This window comes from Amphiura filiformis, chromosome 6 (genome assembly GCF_039555335.1).
Source record: "Amphiura filiformis chromosome 6, Afil_fr2py, whole genome shotgun sequence".
Lineage (NCBI taxonomy): Eukaryota > Metazoa > Echinodermata > Ophiuroidea > Amphilepidida > Amphiuridae > Amphiura > Amphiura filiformis.
The window spans coordinates 6,884,686-6,904,717 of record NC_092633.1 but is presented as its reverse complement, the minus strand read 5'-3'; the positions used below and the strand labels follow the sequence as shown (position 1 = coordinate 6,904,717).

Below are 20,032 nucleotides of genomic sequence, written 5' to 3'. Positions count from 1 at the left end.
CTTATGCTTGGGGTGAGTCAACTGGCAGGTTCTTGGGAATTACTCCTGTTTGGTCGCTTGTTCTGTGGATTTGGAACGGGTACGTATATTTCATTATTTCTGTCTGTCCTGTATATACGAACAAAAATACACATGAATTATGTATGCAACTGTGTGCACTTTACAAACACGTCCCACAACCATACACCCTACCCCACACACATGCCCACGTCCACAAACCACAACCCATACGCGAACTCCTATCCTATTGAAAAGTTTTTCCCTTTTGAAAAGTTTTTTTTGGATACAAATACTCATGCACTTGAGGTCAAAGTTTGCACTATGACTGTTTAATTGAGGTTATTGAACTATGCCTTTGGGATGAGACCATAAATGGACCACAGTGACTCCACAGGGTATAGACCCCTGGAGACCATTTATACTTTGATTGCTGCAATCAATTTACAGCAATTTCTAATTCATTTTTCCTTATGGAGCATTGTTTTGGGTCTCCATTAGGGAAAAATCTCCATAAGGTTGTTCCCAAACCCATAATTGGCTCCACAGCAAGAACAACCAAACAAATCATGAGCTTTTCGCTCGGAAAAATCAAGCACACAAATACAAATACAAATACAAACACCCCATTTGACACACACACACACACTTCACTCGAACCTGCACACCCCTACAAACATTATATCCAGGCATTTTATACGATTGATCATTTAACTATAACTTTTAAACTTTAATTGCTTTCACTTCAAAATTTATGTTATTTATTTCATTAGGAATATCGATGACACTCGTTCCTCTTTATTTATCGGAGATATCCCCAACAAACCGCCGTGGTGCCATAGGCGGGGTTCATTTCCTCATGTTTGCGGTTGGATTACTTATATCACAGGTTTGGAAAATGTAAATGTAGAGTAAAATGTTAAAACCATGAAATAATTTTGGAAGAAATCAATAAGAATGTACGACGACGACGACGAGAAAGACGACAAAGACGTCGACAACCATGGTGGTGATGACGATGATGTTCGGACGATAATAATGACGACCATTGATAATGATGACGCGTCGACGATGATGAACCCGATGATGCAACGATAAAGGTGCATGTCTATTACTACCGTAAAACCTCGTCTACAAGCATATAGAGTGATTTTGATGAAGGCTGTATTAAAACGAAGCTCAGCATAAGTATCCCAATACAATAGATTGGTTTTACAAGAGTACTTGTTTGTATATACTTGTATCGGTAATTTATTTGCTAAAACTCCATAATGTTCTAATTTTTCGATGGATGGCGCCTGGATTAGTTTAGCTTTCATCAAAAGCATTCTATATGCTTGTAGACGAGGTTTTACGGTATGCTGACGCCATACCGTGGGTGCGTACGTCCGCGAGAAGACTGACTATGACTGCGGCTGTTACACATGCTATAATGTAGGTTTACCGAGTCCAGGATGAACTTGCACAAGATTTATTTCGGGATGTTGATAACCCCGGGGTTGATGATGAGGAGGAGGAGATGAGGATGAGGAGGAGGAGGAAGTTAACGATGATAATGATGATTATTCTTTTTGCTGCAGGGCGTAAGTTTCTTTCCTTTGAATACTAGTGATCTGTGGCCTGTTGCCCTCTCTCTTGGTGGCGTGTTTGGGATATTTGGTTTGATAATGATTCCATTTTGCTCAGAATCTCCCCGCTATCTGGCTCTGGCCAAAGACGATGATGAAGACGCTGCACGTGGTAACTATAAATCGACTTTTGTGAATCTATTTTGAATATTGTTCCAGTTAAGGACAAGCAGTGATCCCCGCAAAAGTGTACAATTGTTTTTTTTTAGAAATGTCTGATTTTCGTTTCTAATTTAGCAAACCAAACTGATAATATTTTTAACATACGCTTTCTGTAAAATAGCCGTGCTAATACATAGTCTGAAGCAAATGAGTTCAGTCGTCATCAGATGAAGATCACAGTGACTATTGTGATGACGTCAATTCACTAAAAACCGCGCGCCATATTTTTCGAGGACTCGGAATACAGACATGATCAAGGCCTCTCTGTCTCTTTTAAGAGGCATTAACAATGTCTCTGTTTCTTAACCATTGAGATCAATAAGATCGAAAAAGGAACTCAAGATCTGCCAATGGTAAACCGTACAACATTAACGACGACGGCGACAATAACAGCAACAATGACATCAAGAGCAACTGAGTGATGACGCCGTTGGTTTGTCGAAAGCTCTCTTGGTGAGTAAAACACATTATACGATGAAGTGTCCATTTTTAATAGTTCTATTTCTGGTTTTCTTTTTTCTAACTATCAGTGCTACAAAAATTTCGAGGCAAGAATGCTGACGTACGTGCGGAGTTGGATGAGATGAAATACGAAAACGATATAGAGAAAAGGAGAGGAGTCGATGGATTTGTAAATACGATATGTTGTCGATCACCAGGATGGAAAAGACCAATATATATGGCCATTGTTTTGCAAGTTACACAGCAATTATCCGTCATTACAGCCGTAAGTATATCATTGAATATCATTTTTTTTAAAGTGGTATAGTTTGATCAGCTCGTAATCGGCGGGCCTTATAACGCCGCGGATTAATATCAATATATTCTATTTTGAGAATTGCCTTATGACATATCGCCAGAAGCATCACTTATTATTAATTGGAGTCCTATATTTTGTCTACTTATTTAACACGCACAATATAGACCAGACAGGTCAACATACATCACTCTTGACGTGGGTCTACTTTTCTGCGTAATGGTATGAGCCTAACAATTCCCGCCGATTACGAGCTGATCAAAGTATAATCCTTCACCGTTTACGTCTGTTACGTTCCTTATGCGCGTCTTCGGAAGTTATTTGATTTCGACCAAATCCATAAACGTTGTGCGTGAAATCTCTAACGGTCTGCTAGATATAGGGCCTACTCATTTTGAGGCCGTGTCATTTGAAAAACAGTTTGGCTATAGATCCCAGAGCGGCGATAGAATGCGAAATATGTACACACATTTAGTTGCGAATACTGGAAATTAGCAATTTTGTTTTATCATTGCCAAGAAAGAATGCCATCCATATATGGAGAGAAGGGAGAGTTTCTCTTGGCAGTTTTCATGAAGAGAGTTTGCAGGCTCTCTCTATTAATGTGTTGGTAGTATAAGTGTGCATCAAAATGAGGTACCGGTGCACAGTGTCTTCGACCCTATATCTTCATGGCAGGAATCGCCATGGTAGGTTAAATCCACAGCCACGATTAGCCATTTGGTTCAAACCTTTAAAGCTCTTTTAAACTAATAATTAGTCGAGGGACATAACTAAGGCTACTCACAATAGCCGGGTAATCGATCTTGGTTGTGCGTGATTAAGCTTGTATACCCCATTGAGGTCAATGGTCATCGACTTTTATACTGCCTACAGTGAGTGCAGCTGTACTACACGCTGCACGCTGTAGTCCATAACAGGACCAACGCAATATAAAATGGTCAAATTTTGAGTTCAAAGCGCACGGCCAATTTTCAAAGCGCATTCTAGCGACTATCATATCTGTTCAACACGTATTTCCAAGTTTATGAGACCAAATCTGGTTTCTTGAGAAAAAAATCATGACGGGAGATATTCATCATTTTCTAACCCGGTATCAGAAGATTTTCGTCTGATATCAAAATCGTGCATAGCAATTCACGTGTATCGATCCCGTGTATTCATTTTAGTGTCCCTTCTGCACCAAATAATTATTAGCCAGGCGGTGTCGGTGTGCGGTGAACCAGTTTGCATAGCCAATAATATGCTATTTAATAATACAGCAACAACAAAGCAGATTTTGAGTAGGCCTATACACGAAAGTGCTCCTCCTCCCCAAGGGATTAATATTCTTCTGTCGACGTCTGGAGTCTGGTTTATAAAACAACACATCTGTCTATAAAGTGGGTCAGCGCAGAAAAACCTGTTTCCTGGAGAAAGTGAGTGATTGGTAAAAGCAGCACCATTTTGGAAATTGTCATCTGTGCAAGGATTTTATACGCAAGGATATATAAATTCAAGTAAATGATGGGCTTCGCTGAACAGAGATCTTCGCAGACAAGTGAGTCAGGATATACATCAGTCGCCCGGAACATTGAGTGCAACAGAATTTTGTATTCCACAATAAGAAGACTGGATATACTGTTATGCATTTATAGATCATGTGATAATTATTATCAATCATATTTTACTTTTCATTAAAGAGTCAGATATTGTTAACTTAATCAAACAGTGTGTTATTGTCGTGCATTCGTGTGAGAACTGCACGGAAAAGGTGATTTCTGCCTTGAGTCATTACGGTTCGTAACACAGTCAGTCCTCCGATGGATGTTTGAGGACTTTGAAAATGAATGTTTAATATTCTCATGTACGGTATTTCAACTAAAATAAAAGGCTAATATTATATGAACGTCTGATAAAATATACGGTATTAAGAGTGGTACTGTGTTTGTATTTTTCATTGTAACAGTTTACATTCAACTCGATGGAAACATGGCGAAACACTGATATTGTTGAAGAATACCTGTTTTACGCCATTATTGGATCTGATGCTTTAATCGTCTTGGCAGCATTAATACCAGTAAGTATCAAAGTTACATACTGGTTATAATAAAAGTTGAATGAAATTTATAAAAAAACCACTTATGGGAGGCTGATTTTCCATTGCCTTGGCACTTTTCCCCATGTTACCCCGGTATCAAAATGTTGTTAACTCATTAGTGAGCAAGGGAATTTACGTAAGCTCATAATTATATATCCCATGAATGGACCTTAGAAGTTTCACTTAAATAAAAGTGATTCACTCAAGAAAGTGAACTTTTCAATATTCCAACGACTTTCATTTTTTTATCAACACCTTTTATTAAAGGAATAAAATTGAAACTATATATAGGTACGGTAAAAGGTAGTAAAAGGTAACCCAAAGCAAAAGTAAAATAATATGATATGTCTTCTTTTTTTTTCTCAATAAGATCTTAATTTCGGATTCGTTTGGTCGAAAACGGTTGGTGATCATCGGATATTGCTTTTGTTTGGTCTTCTTAATAACTCTAACAGTTTTCTTAAGCTTACGTGAAGAAAAGGTTCGTACATTAAACGAGTACCGTAAAAACTCGATAGTTAGCATATGTGCTCAGACTTTGGTACAATTTTATGTTTTCAAAAGCGCTCGATAGTAAGCACATATGCTAACTATCGAGTTTTTACGGTATTGCTTCAGAACATGTTCTGTTTAAAGGTTAGGTTGACAGCAATTGATTGGGCCAAAATTATAGTGGCGTAGCGTCATACATACATGGGTGGGAGCATAGACATTCTCGTTTGTCTGGGGGTGGGAGGGCACGTACCCCTCAATCGAAATGAAAATTGTGAACAACCCATTGAAAATTACCGACAAACGCCACTGTGTTTCAAACATTACTTTATTGAGAGCTTAAAACTAATAAATTAAGGTGCATTATTTTCCATGTTTTCGCATGTGAGGTTAAATGATTAGATATCATTATAGTAAAGAGAATACATATTAGTACAAGAATTTAGAAAGAAACTAACATTATATTCACATATTTTGACAGTTTATTTCACTGCATGTACATAATATTTCTATAGCGACATCCACTATTTGTGTCTGTGTTGCTCTATATAAGACTCTGGGCTTATGAAAACACAATGTATACCTGATGATATCATACTTTATATGATTATCTTATAATCATAAGTAACTTTGATTATTTTCTTCTGTTTACAGCAATTAGAATGGGCATCATGGGGATGCCTTATCAGTATATTCGCCTTTCTTATTTCATTTTCATCGGGTCCAGGTATGAGACTTGATAATATTAATGATTATGACTTTAACGTTAGATATGATCGCTCATCATCATCATGATTATTGTCATCATCATGATTATCACGATCATGATCCTTGTCGAGTCCTCCTCTTCAATATCATCATCACCCCGAGATATTTTGGGAGTACACCCTGGACATGGTAAACCTACATTGTGTTCCCTTCTTGTGTAACCGCAGTCATTGTCGTAGAACGGGCGTAATGAGTATTGCCCATTGCACAGTGTCATCGCCCCGATATCTTCATGGCACAAATCGCCATGGTAGGTTGAATCCACCGCCACGCATGGCCATTTTGTTCCGACCTGTTTAATAGTTTTTAGACGCATAATGGGCCGAAGGACATCTGACTAAGGCTACTGACAATAGCCCGGTGACTGACCTCGCTGTGTGTGAGTGACCATGGTACGCCATATGTCATCTGCTTTTAGACTACCTCCACGATTGGCTTATACACTGCGCTATAGAGTTCGGCACATATAAAATCAAAATTATTGTCAGTTTTTGAGTTCAAAACGCAAGCTTCTTTCTCAAGACGCTAGCTAACGACTATCATATCTATTCAAAACATATATTCAAGTATTCAAACTCGTGCATAGCACATTCACGTGTATCGATCCCGGGTATTGATTTTAGTATCTCTGATGTACCAAGTAATTATTAGCCAGGCGATGTCGGTGTGCATTGTCGACTCATCGTCGTCTTCCGTTGCCAGGCTTCATCATCATCATCGTCGTCGTCGTCGTCGTCGTCGTCGTCGTCGTCGTCGTCGTCGTCGTTGTCGTCGTCGTCGTCGTCATCATCATCATCATCATCATCATCATCATCATCATCATCATCATCATCATCATCATCATCATCATCATCATCATGAAATAGGCTTGTGCAAGTACATCCTGAACATGATAAACCTACATTATGTTCCCTAAAGTAGTGTGTAGCAGCAGCAGACATTAATTTGTTACTACGGGTATAATCGCCATCATCATAGCATATTAATTCCGACTTATTTATCATAGTGTCCATAATCGTCGTACATGTCGTCATCGTCGTCACTATCATCATCATCAGCAGCATCCTCCTCCTCCTCGTCGTCCTCCTCCTCATCCTCATCGTCGTAATCATCATCATCCAAAAATAACTCTCGTGTGTGTACACCCTGGACACGGTAAATCTACAATAATTATGCATTATTACTATACGAGTATTATTGTGTAATAACAGAATGCAGACATCACTGATAATTTTTTCATTCAAATTGATAGGTTCTGTTCCGTATATCACCATACCTGAGATGTTTACTCAAGGAGCAAGAGACTATGTCATGGCATTAAGTAATCAAACATTCTGGTTTTCTGGTTTAGTCTTGTCATTTTTATATCCCGCGCTTTTGGTAAGTAATTTAGTATAATTATGTTACTGTAATCATGTTGTAAATTACAGGTGACACGTACACATGAGGTCTCATCATGACAACTTGTCATTCACGTGATAAACCCTTGCCAAATTCGTTTTTATTTCCTTTCAGAGTTTTGTTATTCTCAATATGTTTCATAAGCTGACAATTATAATGTCCGATCTTAACGTTGAATTTTATGGACAGATTGCTTTATTTCAGTTATTTTTATATTGTCATATAGTCAAATTTTTCATGTACTGCCATAAATCAGTAACATTACTGCTCTCTTTTCATCATTGCAGGATATGATAGGACCATACACATTTGTTGTCTTCATTATAGCAATGATTCCAATGATAGTTCTATTACAAAAATACTTACCGGAAACAAAGAAGAACACTTTTGTGGAAAACGCAGCCATATTTTTGCCATCCGAGAGTGACGGCCACTAATAGTACATGTATAGCAAGCCATTGGGGAAATAACGCGTGACCCCACGCGTATGACACCAACGGCTTGCCATAAACGCATTTATGTGGTGGTGTATATTCCCAGGACAAATCCACATCGGCGGGTGTGCATGCGCTAGTTCTAAGGTTCGCTGGTACGTGGACCGCAAGTCCGAAAATAAGGCTCACTAGTACAAAACCGAAACTAGTCCGAAACATAAACAAAAAGGTTCGATACGATTGAAAGTAAGGGCATGGGTTAGGTTTATGGTTACGGCAAGGAAACTGTTCAGATTAACGCACCTCAGGACTAGCGAACCTTATGGAGTGTTCAGAAATAATTTGGTGGGGGCTGGACACTCGTAAATTTTTGGAGTCAAAACTTTTTGACCCCCTCCAGAGAACATTTTGACCCCACTCTTTACACATACAAAACTTTTTGACACCCCTTTACATTACATTTTAATAGCATCGATAATTTTAATCTATTTTGTACTGTTTCTAGTCATCATCATTTTTACTATTGTTTTGAAACACCAAACAATTACGTGTTCGGACTAGCGAACCTTCGGACTAGCGAACCTTCGGACTAGAGAGTTGTCGCCAATTTATGTTGTATTGGACCTTTTCCGTGGCGCGGACCTTATTATTGGTTAAAGGTATTTGTGAAATCGACCTTTGAATCCGCCATTTAGCCAGTACTAATATACATTTTGTATATACCAGGACTATATTGAAGAGCATTATTTTACTCTACTGATGAAAAGAAATAGGTATAACAAACAAACAACAAACAATAACAGTACCAATATCAATCACAAGATAATAAGGTTTTCGGCATTAGTGGAAGGACAAAAAGAAGGCGAACATATTCTATATACTCCGCTTCTCAGATCAGTTGTTATTATTCTTAAGACATTGTAAAGTGACCGTCGAAAGAGTGAAGATCCTGTAAATTTACTTTGTAATACATTGGCCATTATTAAAAACATATTTTCTAAACCTTTATCACACCGTGCCTTTATTTAGTCACCGTAGTTATTCCGGAAGATATTTATACGGGATTTTTTTACGTTATGTTGCACTTGACATCTTTGTAATGTTTGTAAACAATTTAAGCTGCTTGTTGAATAAATTTGTTGTAATGTTGGTTGTTCAAGTATGTTACAAATGGTTCAATCCGGGGTTCGTACATGGAATTCGTCGGAAGGAAAGCTTTGTCATCAGCTCCTCACCCTCCGCGGTTGTTTCTTCGATATGTCGACGATACATTCTGTGTGCTAAAGACCGCACATGCACACGTGGAAGAATTCACTAGTCACACCACATACTGCAGTTACTGTCCGTTTACAATGCTCTCACCATTGACGCGCGACCTTTACAAATAGTGTATGTTAGAAGTATATTGCATTTGCCTAGTTAACATCACTGTGTGAAAAATAAGCGGCCAATATTTAAATTATTCTCCAAACTTCTAGCAAATATATTTCTCTAACATGACCTAAAATTACAGCTAGGTTAGATGTTCAGAAATAGTCGCACTTTCGTAGAATATGAGTGAGGCAAAGCATAGCTAGCTCATAGCTAGCCAACTCCCCATGTTAATTGAATGGAGATTTGACCGAAAATATTGAGCTATATTGGTATGAAATTCTAGAAAATATAGTTTTGTAACATGTCCTAAATTTTTAGCTAATTTAGGTGTTTGGAAATAGTCGCACTTTTGTGTTTTAGGAAGGATATGTAAACGACAGATAACACCAAAAATATGAAGAAATTATTTCAAAACCGTGTTAAGTCAACAATCATTATGTTGCTCATTTTCAAGAATGCTGGTTAACAAAAAGCAGGCCATTGTTCGTGAACAAAGGTCCACATACCATTGTTTCCATGCGTTTCCTTTATAATCAGTTACCCAACTGAAGCTGTATTATAGCACCTCATAGCGATACCGCACATATAAAACAGACACATGTGCACAACCAGAGAAGATCCGATTTAATCAGTTGAGCTGTTTCAATGAGTGTTATCTTGGTTTAATAGCTTTTAATGGGGTTTAAGTCCTGCAAAGGTCGAGATGAATTCTACTGTAGACATGACTGCATCATGAATATGCAGGATAAGAACATTCAATTTACCAAGGAAGAAGAGGAAGACGGGCAGCTTCCTCTCCTCGGTACTCTAATCGTGCGGGTTAGCGTCGGCAGTGTGAAGAATAAAATCGTCAGAAATCTACGCACATTGACCCTCTGGAACACAAATTAAGTGTGGTCAGAACGCTGATTCACAGAAGTGAAGTAGTGACGGATACTTCGGAGAAGGAGTGGGTGGGTATCGCACATTAAGTCAGCGTTCCGTAGTTGTGGGTACAGAGATTGGACCTTCTACGCGCTCTTGCGAAAAGAAAGATAAATCCAACTCACAATGTCACCTTGCCTTACATTGAAGGCACCTCTGGACGACTGCGTAGAGCGTTCAATACAGCAGGTGTTCCAACTGCATTTAAACCAAATCAGACATTACGTCAGACATTAGTCTCCTCGAAAGACAAGGTAGACAAGTTGAAACAGTCGGGAACAGTCTACAAAATTGCATGCGCAGATTGTCACGCCACATACATCGGGGAGTCGGGTAGGAAACTGGAAAAGAGACTTGCGGAACACAAATCTAAAGCTGCTGGCTCCAAATCGGCTGTGCAAGAACATGTAAAAGCGGGCAAAAACACGCACCAAATAGGCTGGGACAACGTTAAAGTACTGGAGAAAGAAATAAAAGAATTTCCCAGGAGGGTCCTGGAAGCTATCCAGATCAAGAAGCAAGGACCTTCATTAGACCAAGACACAGAATTGGAATTAGATCCTGTGTGTGACAGCCTGATCAAACCCAGCGGCACCAGGGGCAGGAAAATCAGGTTGGTCTCTAGCCGTTTCCAAGAATACATCAGCGCTAACAACATCGGCTGACGACGAGGAAGTTCTTCGAAAGCGCTCTCGGTAAGCGAAATAAGCAAGTAGTGTTGAAGTTTAATCTAATAATTTTCATTAAACAGAGCTGTTTGACATCCTAGCCGGTGTTCTGCAAGGTGATGCACCTTACCCTATAAATGGCAAGGAAGAAGCACTTCGATTTCATCTAGAAAGGAGACAGAGCAGACTAATTGGGCAAGAAGTGTTAACAAATCTGGACTTCGCTGATGCCATCGCCCTTCTGTCAGCAGAAATTCAAAAAACTCAAGAACTACTTCAAAGTGATGAAACATCAGTTGGAAGAGTCGTCTTAAAGATGAATGCCACCAAGACGAAGTTCATGTCTTTTAACCGAGACTTGCCGATTTTATGCTTACATCAACACAGGTATAATGCATGGGACAAAGCTACAATCAAGGAAATTAATGTTGGCACACTCTGGCATACTAAATGTAAATTGCCACCCCTCTCCCCCAGTTCAATATTGATGAAAGCACTTTTCCCATTGGGCTTTCCAGTCTCCCTAACATTGGTTGAGGGGGAATGGGAGAATTAAGGAAGAGGAAAATGGAAGGTTTGAACTTCTCATCAAACATTGTTATACTAATTTTACTGAACTCTCAGAGCGGCAATGAAGAATTTCAACATATTGTCAGAGTGTGCCAACTATTTATTTCCTTGATTGTAGATCAGGTGAAAGACTTCAAATACCTCGGAGCACGGATGCTGCAGCTTGGAGAGTATGGAACAGCTTAAGCAAGATCTGGATGTTTGCTCTATATACCAAAGAAATTCAAACTGCGGGTCATCAGTGCAACATTGGAGTCTGTGTTAACATAATGGATGGTGAAGCCTGTACCGTGGCTCCTAAACTCTCTAAAGAGCTGGACGGCTGTTACACCAAAATGCGCAGGGTTGCTTACTTGCCTAAGATGAGTGGTGTCCTCGAACTACAACAGCACGCCAAGTCCTTCTGTCCTGCATGGCCGGCCGGCCATTCCCAAATCCATAACGTCCAGTCCAGTCTCCTGTTTCAATACATCCATGTATGTTAGAGGGGGTCTACCAGATTTTCTGTTTCCATGTTTGGTGTCCAATGGATCAGCTTGGCTACATGCTAATTTTTGCTTCTGTATACGCCTGAGACGAATATGCATCCCCAGCGAAATGTTCCTCCACTCTCTGATCTTCTGTGAAAGTTTCGGTAGGTCACCATACAGCTCTTTTTTCGTGATGTGCTGCTTCCAATTGATGTTGTATTACCGGTGTATTCTGGTGTAGCAACCATCAAGTTTTTTACATAGTCTGGGAGACTTTGTCCATGCTTCACATTCATAGGTTAGTACGGATATAACGGTAGCAGCAAATATTAAAACGGGTCTTGAATTTCCTTGGGAGAGTTGACCTCCAGATTTTGTTGAGGCTATTACACAGGGCCGGAGTTACCATAGGGCCAGATGGGCCCGGGCCCAGGGCCCCCAAAATTGCCCTGTGCAGTGTGCATCTTCCATTTTAGCCGAAAAATACCATGCATGTTTCATTACTCGTTGATGGTCGATAAACGTCCCAATAAATCGGACTTAGTCACCGGTCAGTTCTACAGCATAGATATCCATGGCTAACGATGGTTAACTATGGAAACATGTTAAAGGACATCAAGAAAATTTTCTAAGTTATTTATTTTGAGCTCTTTCGAGACGAGTAATGGATATATTCTGTAGATTTAGGTTTTGTCTGTGACTGCTAATGTGAGGCCGTCGTAGGTCGTACGGGGCTCAAACTCGGTGGGTGGGTGTAGTTCTGTCCTGGCAAGAAGAAGTTAATGTTCGTTAAGTCATCCGACCCCGGGGCCCCCTCCCAGGGGTCATTTGAGGTCAAATGACTAAAAACTGCCATATGGGCATGAAACTAGGTCCTACGGGACTCAAACTCGGTGGGTGGGTGTAGTTCTGTCCTGGCAAGAAGATGTTTATGTTCGTTAAGTCATCCGACCCCGGGGCCCCCTCCCAGGGGTCATTTGAGGTAAAATGACTAAAAACTGTCATATGGGCATGAAACTAGGTCGTACGGGGCTCAAACTCGGTGGGTGGGTGTAGTTCTGTCCTGTCAAGAAGATGTTTATGCTCTTTTTAGAGCCAAATTTTTGGAAGGTCATTTTGGGGTCGCCAGGGGTCATCTGAGGTCAAATTAGTAAAAACTGTCATATGGACATGTCACCATCAGCCTGGTAATCGCGCCCAGCCGAGAACCGCCAAATATGGTAACCGCCTAGTCTATTTTAAAACTGATGCATCAATGACTATGTTCATCATGTCATTATTGTATCATTCTCACATACATTAGGAAATGAATTTGGAGAATAGAGGCCTTGCATGTGACATATCATCCCGTAAATATGGCGGACTACTCAAATGCATTCAACAAAAGCATGATTGCAATCAAATAGGTTGATGACAACATTTGATTGAATGGACTGCACTCCGCCATAACTACGGTGAAGGACACCGGCTCAAATCCTTTGTTTGGAGCCAATCGATAATTTCATGCAGGGCCTCTATACTTTCTGTTAATAAAATACTATGCTGACCTCACACTCCAGTAATTTCAGATCATTGAGCTCAGTAATACATCAAAGAATGTCTTCCAATTCATGAAAACAAATAGATAATCTGCATATCGGATTAAAAGCTTGAGGCATTTCAATTGCAAGGCCCATTACTTATACACCAACAACAACATAGGCCTACAAGTGTATATAATGTAGCATGTGCACACATTATCATGTTGTGGATGGGGAATCAAGCTGCAGTGCCTACCCATTCCCAAATAAATGCAGTGACCAACCGGTGTTCACTCATGATTGACGTACTGATCATTATGTATGATTTAAACTCATAGGTTTTGGCAATTTGGGAGGGAGTGGGTTCAAAATGACCCCATAGGATTATACGGGGTAAAAATTTCAAATTGCTCAAATACCCCTTTCAAATATATCAAATTATTTAAATAAATAAATGAATGAATGAATGAATGAATGAATGAATGAATGAATGAATGAATGAAATGAATGAATGAATGAATGAATGAATGAATGAATGAATGAATGAATGAATGAATAAATAAATAAATGAAAAAAATTGAACAAATTGTAGCGTAGCATTATAATCATAATAACCATTGCTGGCAGGCGGATTCGAACCAACGATATTGACATTACCAGTCTGATGCTCTAACACTGAGCTATGCCATCATCTAGTAATGAGGGTCGAGTTTTTAGCGTATACAGTGTTTGTCTGTGAAAATGCCGCCTTGTGAACTAAATAAATATAAAGTCTCAATTTTTAATTTAAATTTATTTGATAATTTTCTAACCTATATTTTCTTTAGAGCAGGGACAAATATTTCCCCTTTTATCCAATTTGGCCGCTAAATAAGAGTCTACTTCTTTTATTACTGAGTTAATTCCGCGATTTGTTCCATTCAGCAATATCAAAGATTAATGTCAAGCAACTCACGACAGATATTTAGTTGGCTTAGTGGTTTTGCACAGTGATTTTTAACCGGGAGGTACCGAGATCGATTCCCACCTCTGCCTGCAATTTTTTTTCAAGACTGGGAAATAATAACCTGACATTCGCCGCTGACATACGTACTGCAGAAGCGGAGTTGTAACTTGTTAAACTTTGCTCCTTCCGTAAAAGGGTACATTATTTTGGCACTACATTATTTCTTTTTTTCCACATTGCTGGTAGGCCCCTATTAAATATCAAATGGTCATAATTGGCGGTCACTTCAAATCATCGCCAACTGAACGAGGTTCAGGAATGTACTCTCATTGTTAATTGTTGGTTAATCCACCACTTGAACAGGACTTAACCAAAGCAAACAAAGACTTAAGCTTTTTTACGAATGCTATGCATAAGTATAAGCTTATTATCCTCTTCAACAATAGGATTAAAGATTGGTGCTTGACTGGAATTACGTGCTAGTGTCATTGGTTATTGTTAAAAGGCAATAAGGTGTGTAATTGCAATATTTCCTCTGAATAGGAAAGACTCTCTACATCGAACCATGGAGGTATATAAATAAATGGAGAATGATCGCCAGAATTCTAATCTCCTAAGTGGAGATTAACCCGTTACCTCTATTCAATGAGTCACCAAACTTGAATTGACCAGCCACTTCAGCCAAGCTATTGATCTCCACGATGGTTATGAGCCTCTACCATGGTTCATTGATTGTCACTCCCAAAATGTCCTCATAGGAATTGAACCTACATTGACCCGTACCGGAAGCCTTGTAAAAGAGACTGTATAATGACGTCAGCTAATCAATCAGATGTTCAAAGTCACCAGTTTTGATAGCTTATAGTTTCAATGTATGATCGTGCGAAAACCCGAAGAAATTCGGATGTTCTGTTCTCAAGTTATGAAACTGTTTTCTACACTAGTTGTGCCGTAACTTGACAAATATACTTAGTTTTCATGTTCATATATTAAGCTTTTAAGGGGTCTGAGGGAGTTCAAATATAGTGCAAATGAAAGCAAAACGTTTTTACCTTCCGATTGTGAAAAAATTATGTTGGGCCAATTTGGGCCATTTGAGTTACGAGCGAGCAAAATTTACCGTAAGTACTTCGGAATTCAAGCAAAAGTGATGATCAGACAATCTTTTTAGAGAGAAATTGATATACGGAATGTATAGGCCCTACATACTTTGTTTAAACAGTTTCTCATAGTTTAGTGTATGATAACCGTGATTTTGGTTGAAGCTTCGGGTCAAATTGATTGAGTGCCATGACGGATATGTCATGTTATTGTTTTTAAACTTTTAATTCTGTATTGTCATGAAATCGTATAGGCCGCCTAAATCATCATTAAACTTCTCATTTTATAATAAATAATTATCAGTATTTAGGCCTAAATGATTATATTAATATTATTAGGGGCTATCATTTTTCTTTGGAGGAGGGGTTCCAAATATACGGGGGTCATAACTTTTGGGAAAAAAAAGTCATAATTCAATTTCATGACCAAAATGTAGGGAGTCACAAGATGACAACAGATAAGGTGTTTCTTTTTTCAAAAAGACTGATTTCTTGATGCAATTTAACTGAGACTAGTATACCTAAACCTAGGTATACTAGTCTCAGAATTTAAGCACTCAATTTTTGGCAAAAATGAGATTTTGATATCAAAATTTTATGAAACATGAGCACTTTCCAATAAGTATAAACTTCATTTTACCCCATTGAAACCAATGGCCAGTGAAACAGACTTCACAATGTAATCAGCTTAGCATAATCAATATAAACCTGAAATTGCCTATTCAACAATAATTGGTCATAACCAACGTAGTACAAAAGAGGCTTGGCTGGATCATTCTCCATTTATTTATATACCTCCATGATCGAACCATGGATGCTGGTGGTTCGAATTAAGCCCGATCCTGACTCCACTTCGCAGCGGTATGCGATGCTGCGATGCTTTTCAAACATCTCAGCATCCAGCGATGAAATTAAAATGTACAGGTGGAGTCAGTATCGGGCTTTAGGAATAAAAACCCAATTCGAAATGATGCGCTTGAGAATTCAACAATATAAATAATGGTAGCTCTATTATAATACACATTAATGATAAAATTCCAAAATATAATACGTTTTCTGTCTTTGCTTGTCACGTGGTAGCGATTATATTTTTAAATAAGTTTCAAATGAATAACAACAAGGCAAGTGGCCGAGTGGTCTAAGGCGCTAGGCTCATAGAGTAGGGGAAGGTGGGGCATAACGGACCCTCGGGGCAAAACGGAACCACCTGGAAAAATAGGCCTTGGCAATACTGCCGTCTATGCAAATTATATTGAGGAACACAAGTATGGCTACGAGGATTTACAACAAAAATTTTATCTGAAACAATCCACTGACATTCGAGCAAGATCGACTCAAAAAATTACTACCCGTCTGGTGTAAGATATGTAGATGTTTAATGCGCTGAAATTTTACTTCATTAATATTGGATTCCCAAATAATTGTGTATATTGTAAACGCGAAGGTACTAGCCATGAGCTGTATTAAGTGCATGGCCTATATGCTACGATGTATTATGCATGCAACCAATTTCTAAAAAATCGGGTATGGGGCAAAACGGAACCCTAGGTGTGGGGCATAACGGAACAGGGTTCCGTTTTGCCCCGGGCGTTTTGTCCCACAGATGGGTTCCGTTTTGCCCCAATTGGACATAACTTGTCTTCACTCAAGGAAATGTAGGCGTTATCTAGGGGCCTACTCGAACATGGTAAACACTTCGCTGAAACATAGACATATAACTAGACCTACAGATATAGAATTAATGATTACAAGTTAACCACTTACTCCACAGAGATGGTAGGCCTACTGAATATTTCTTTCTAATCAAATATTGGTCATACATATTATAGGCCTACTAGGCCTATGTTACGTTCACTAGCACTGCCGGCTTATCTTCTTAATAAAACTATGAAATCACACCATCAGGCGAAGTTTTACCATAATTCTTAGACTTGGGAGTCCTTTTATTCCTCTCTCCTCTTTTTTAATTCCTTCCACTTCCATAGTTTTACGACATCGCGGTCGGACATTACATTCAAAAGTGAATTACAATAATAAAATACATTCGCAATCATGGCGCTACGCAAATCTGCGGACATAGCGCGCCACGCCGCGTACTAGTTTGAGCGCATATTGCAATTAATCGCGCATTGATAACATTACCACATGACACTCCCCGAACTCCTATATGATTGTGTCAATCATCTCAAAAATGCACATTTAAATCGCGTTAAATTTACATCTTTTTGTGTGCATAAATATAATTTCATGCATACATTTGTTTTTAATGCACGTTTTAATTCATTTTATAAAATATTCTCCAAACGTACATTTGCCATAAATACAAATAAAATTTATGTCATAAATTTCTTCTCCAATGATAATCTCACACAAGTTTCCATCTCTCCAAAACATAATGAATTTAGTTATACATGTCCATGTTTATATGGAAATGTCGCTTGACTAATTGCGCACTATAGCTGCAATACCAAACGCTTGTCCAGAAATTTAAATTCATCATGAAATCCTGATCAATACGCACATTTTGTGATAAAATCTTATTTTAAACACAACAGTTTTTTGACGACCATATTATATTACTTTATCCCTTCATTTCAATTTTTAAAGAAATGTCGACTCGATTGACTTGCGCACTACTGCTGCAATCCCAAACGCTCGTCGCTTTTTACAACAATCCAATAAAAAATCTTACACATATTTTTGTACTCTGGCTCGAGTTTTTGCATGTGAAATAATGCACACATTTGTCCATGTGCATGATAATACTAAATTAAAACAATATGTTTCATTGCTGTTTATTTTTTTATAAACGCAATTATACTTTACACAACAAAACATTTTTGAATGCCACAAAGATTGACGTGCATAGCCTTAGGCTTACATCTCTACTAAACATGATGTATACAACATTTAATTTTGATATGTGCATACACATTTCGTTGTACGTACCTTTCATTTGTGCACGTACATTTGCAATATTTATAATACTTGCTTCACTATCGCACAATCCTCGTTTAAATTTTATAATATATTACTGATCATTTTCATCTGTGAAAATATAAACATCTCTTGATTGTCTTCAAGTAAAAAGGCCAACAGTCAAAATATCATACCAAATGTCTGGTCATTTAGCAAGGAATCCAAGCAGGCTAGAACCTGAAGACAGCCTCTCGTAATCCATTTTCCACATCACTCTGCCACACCGATGCGTAGATCATGTAGACAACACTGCCACTGATGAAAACACGATTCACCTGTCTTTTTCCAGAAGAACACAAATCAGCAATATATTCCAACGATGAAAATGCATCAAATCTCACAATTCTGGTATTTGAACGGAATTGATGATGATACAGTCACGAAGCTATCTGTTTTCTTCTCTTCTTTCTTCTGTAGCGAAGCTATCTGGTACTGTGACGCTCTCTTCTTTCTTCCAATCCGGGCTTCCAATACAACAGTTAATCAGTTCTGCGTCCTCTTCTTTCTTCTTATGGCTAGCTCACTGAAGGTTTCTTCTTCAAAGCTGAACTAGTCTTTAAGCTTCTTTATCGACTTTGATACCATCTTTGTCGATTTTCAAGTATCGTTCTTCGAAAACTTTGTTGATGTTTTCTTTGGCGATTTTCCAGTTTCTTTCTTCGAAAACTTTGTTGATGTTTTCTTTGGTAATTTTCCAGTTTCTTTCTTCGAAAACTTCGTTGATGTTTTCTTTGTGATTTCTTTGAGTCTTTCTTAGGCTATTTCTTGAAATGGCGTACCTGTAGATTTACTTTTTCCGCTGCCACCATGTTACGTTCACTAGCACTGCCGGCTTATCTTCTTAATAAAACTATGAAATCACACCATCAGGCGAAGTTTTACCATAATTCTTAGACTTGGGAGTCCTTTTATTCCTCTCTCCTCTTTTTTAATTCCTTCCACTTCCATAGTTTTACGACATCGCGGTCGGACATTACATTCAAAAGTCCATTCCAATAATAAAATACATTCGCAATCATGGCGCTACGCAAATCTGCGGACATAGCGCGCCACGCCGCGTACTAGTTTGAGCGCATATTGCAATTAATCGCGCATTGATAACATTACCACATGACAGCCTATAAGAAGTTAACCACTCACTCCACAGAGATGGTAGGCCCACTTAATATTGTAACTGAATATAGGCCTACATATAACTAGGACTAGGGCCTACCGATGGAACAACTAATATAAGTTTGCACCCAGGGTGCCGTTTTGCCCCATAGGGGTTCCGTTTTGCCCCGATAGTGGGGCAAAACGGATTTTTTTTTTTGAAAATATTTCTTCATTTTTATAAAAAATTGTAAGATTCTAGTTATATTGGTTAATGGTATATTAAAGGTAAATACAAACTTCAACTGAATATATAATTTTTACAGCCATATTACTTATGGTGACGTCACAGAGCATCCTCAAAGTTAAGTGTTCCGTTATGCCCCACCTTCCCCTACTAAGCGTTGCGCCGTGAGTTCGAACCCCGCCTCTGCCAAACTTTAAAAGAAGTAAATTAAAATTTGACTTTTTTTAATTATTTCATATTTGGGAAATGTGACTGGGAGAATTTATGTATGGTGTGGAGTGGTGTGATAGGGCATGTACTTTAACTGGCCGGCGCGGTCCGGTGACTAAGTCTTTATTGGGCGTTTTATCGGCAGTCAACGAGTAATGGGGGCCAAATAGGGTACAAAAATTGCAACATTTTGCGCGCTTCGCTCGCACTGGC

The 20,032-nt window shown here is 38.7% G+C and overlaps 1 long non-coding RNA gene across 1 annotated transcript; it reads left to right on the top strand.

Moving 5' to 3' along the window:
* The first annotated feature begins 4,498 nt into the window (after positions 1-4,498).
* Positions 4,499-5,880, top strand: LOC140154193 (uncharacterized). Its single transcript, XR_011859260.1, has 3 exons — positions 4,499-4,603; positions 4,995-5,105; positions 5,771-5,880. It is a non-coding gene; the product is annotated as an uncharacterized lncRNA (long non-coding RNA).
* Positions 5,881-20,032: the final 14,152 nt, after the last annotated feature.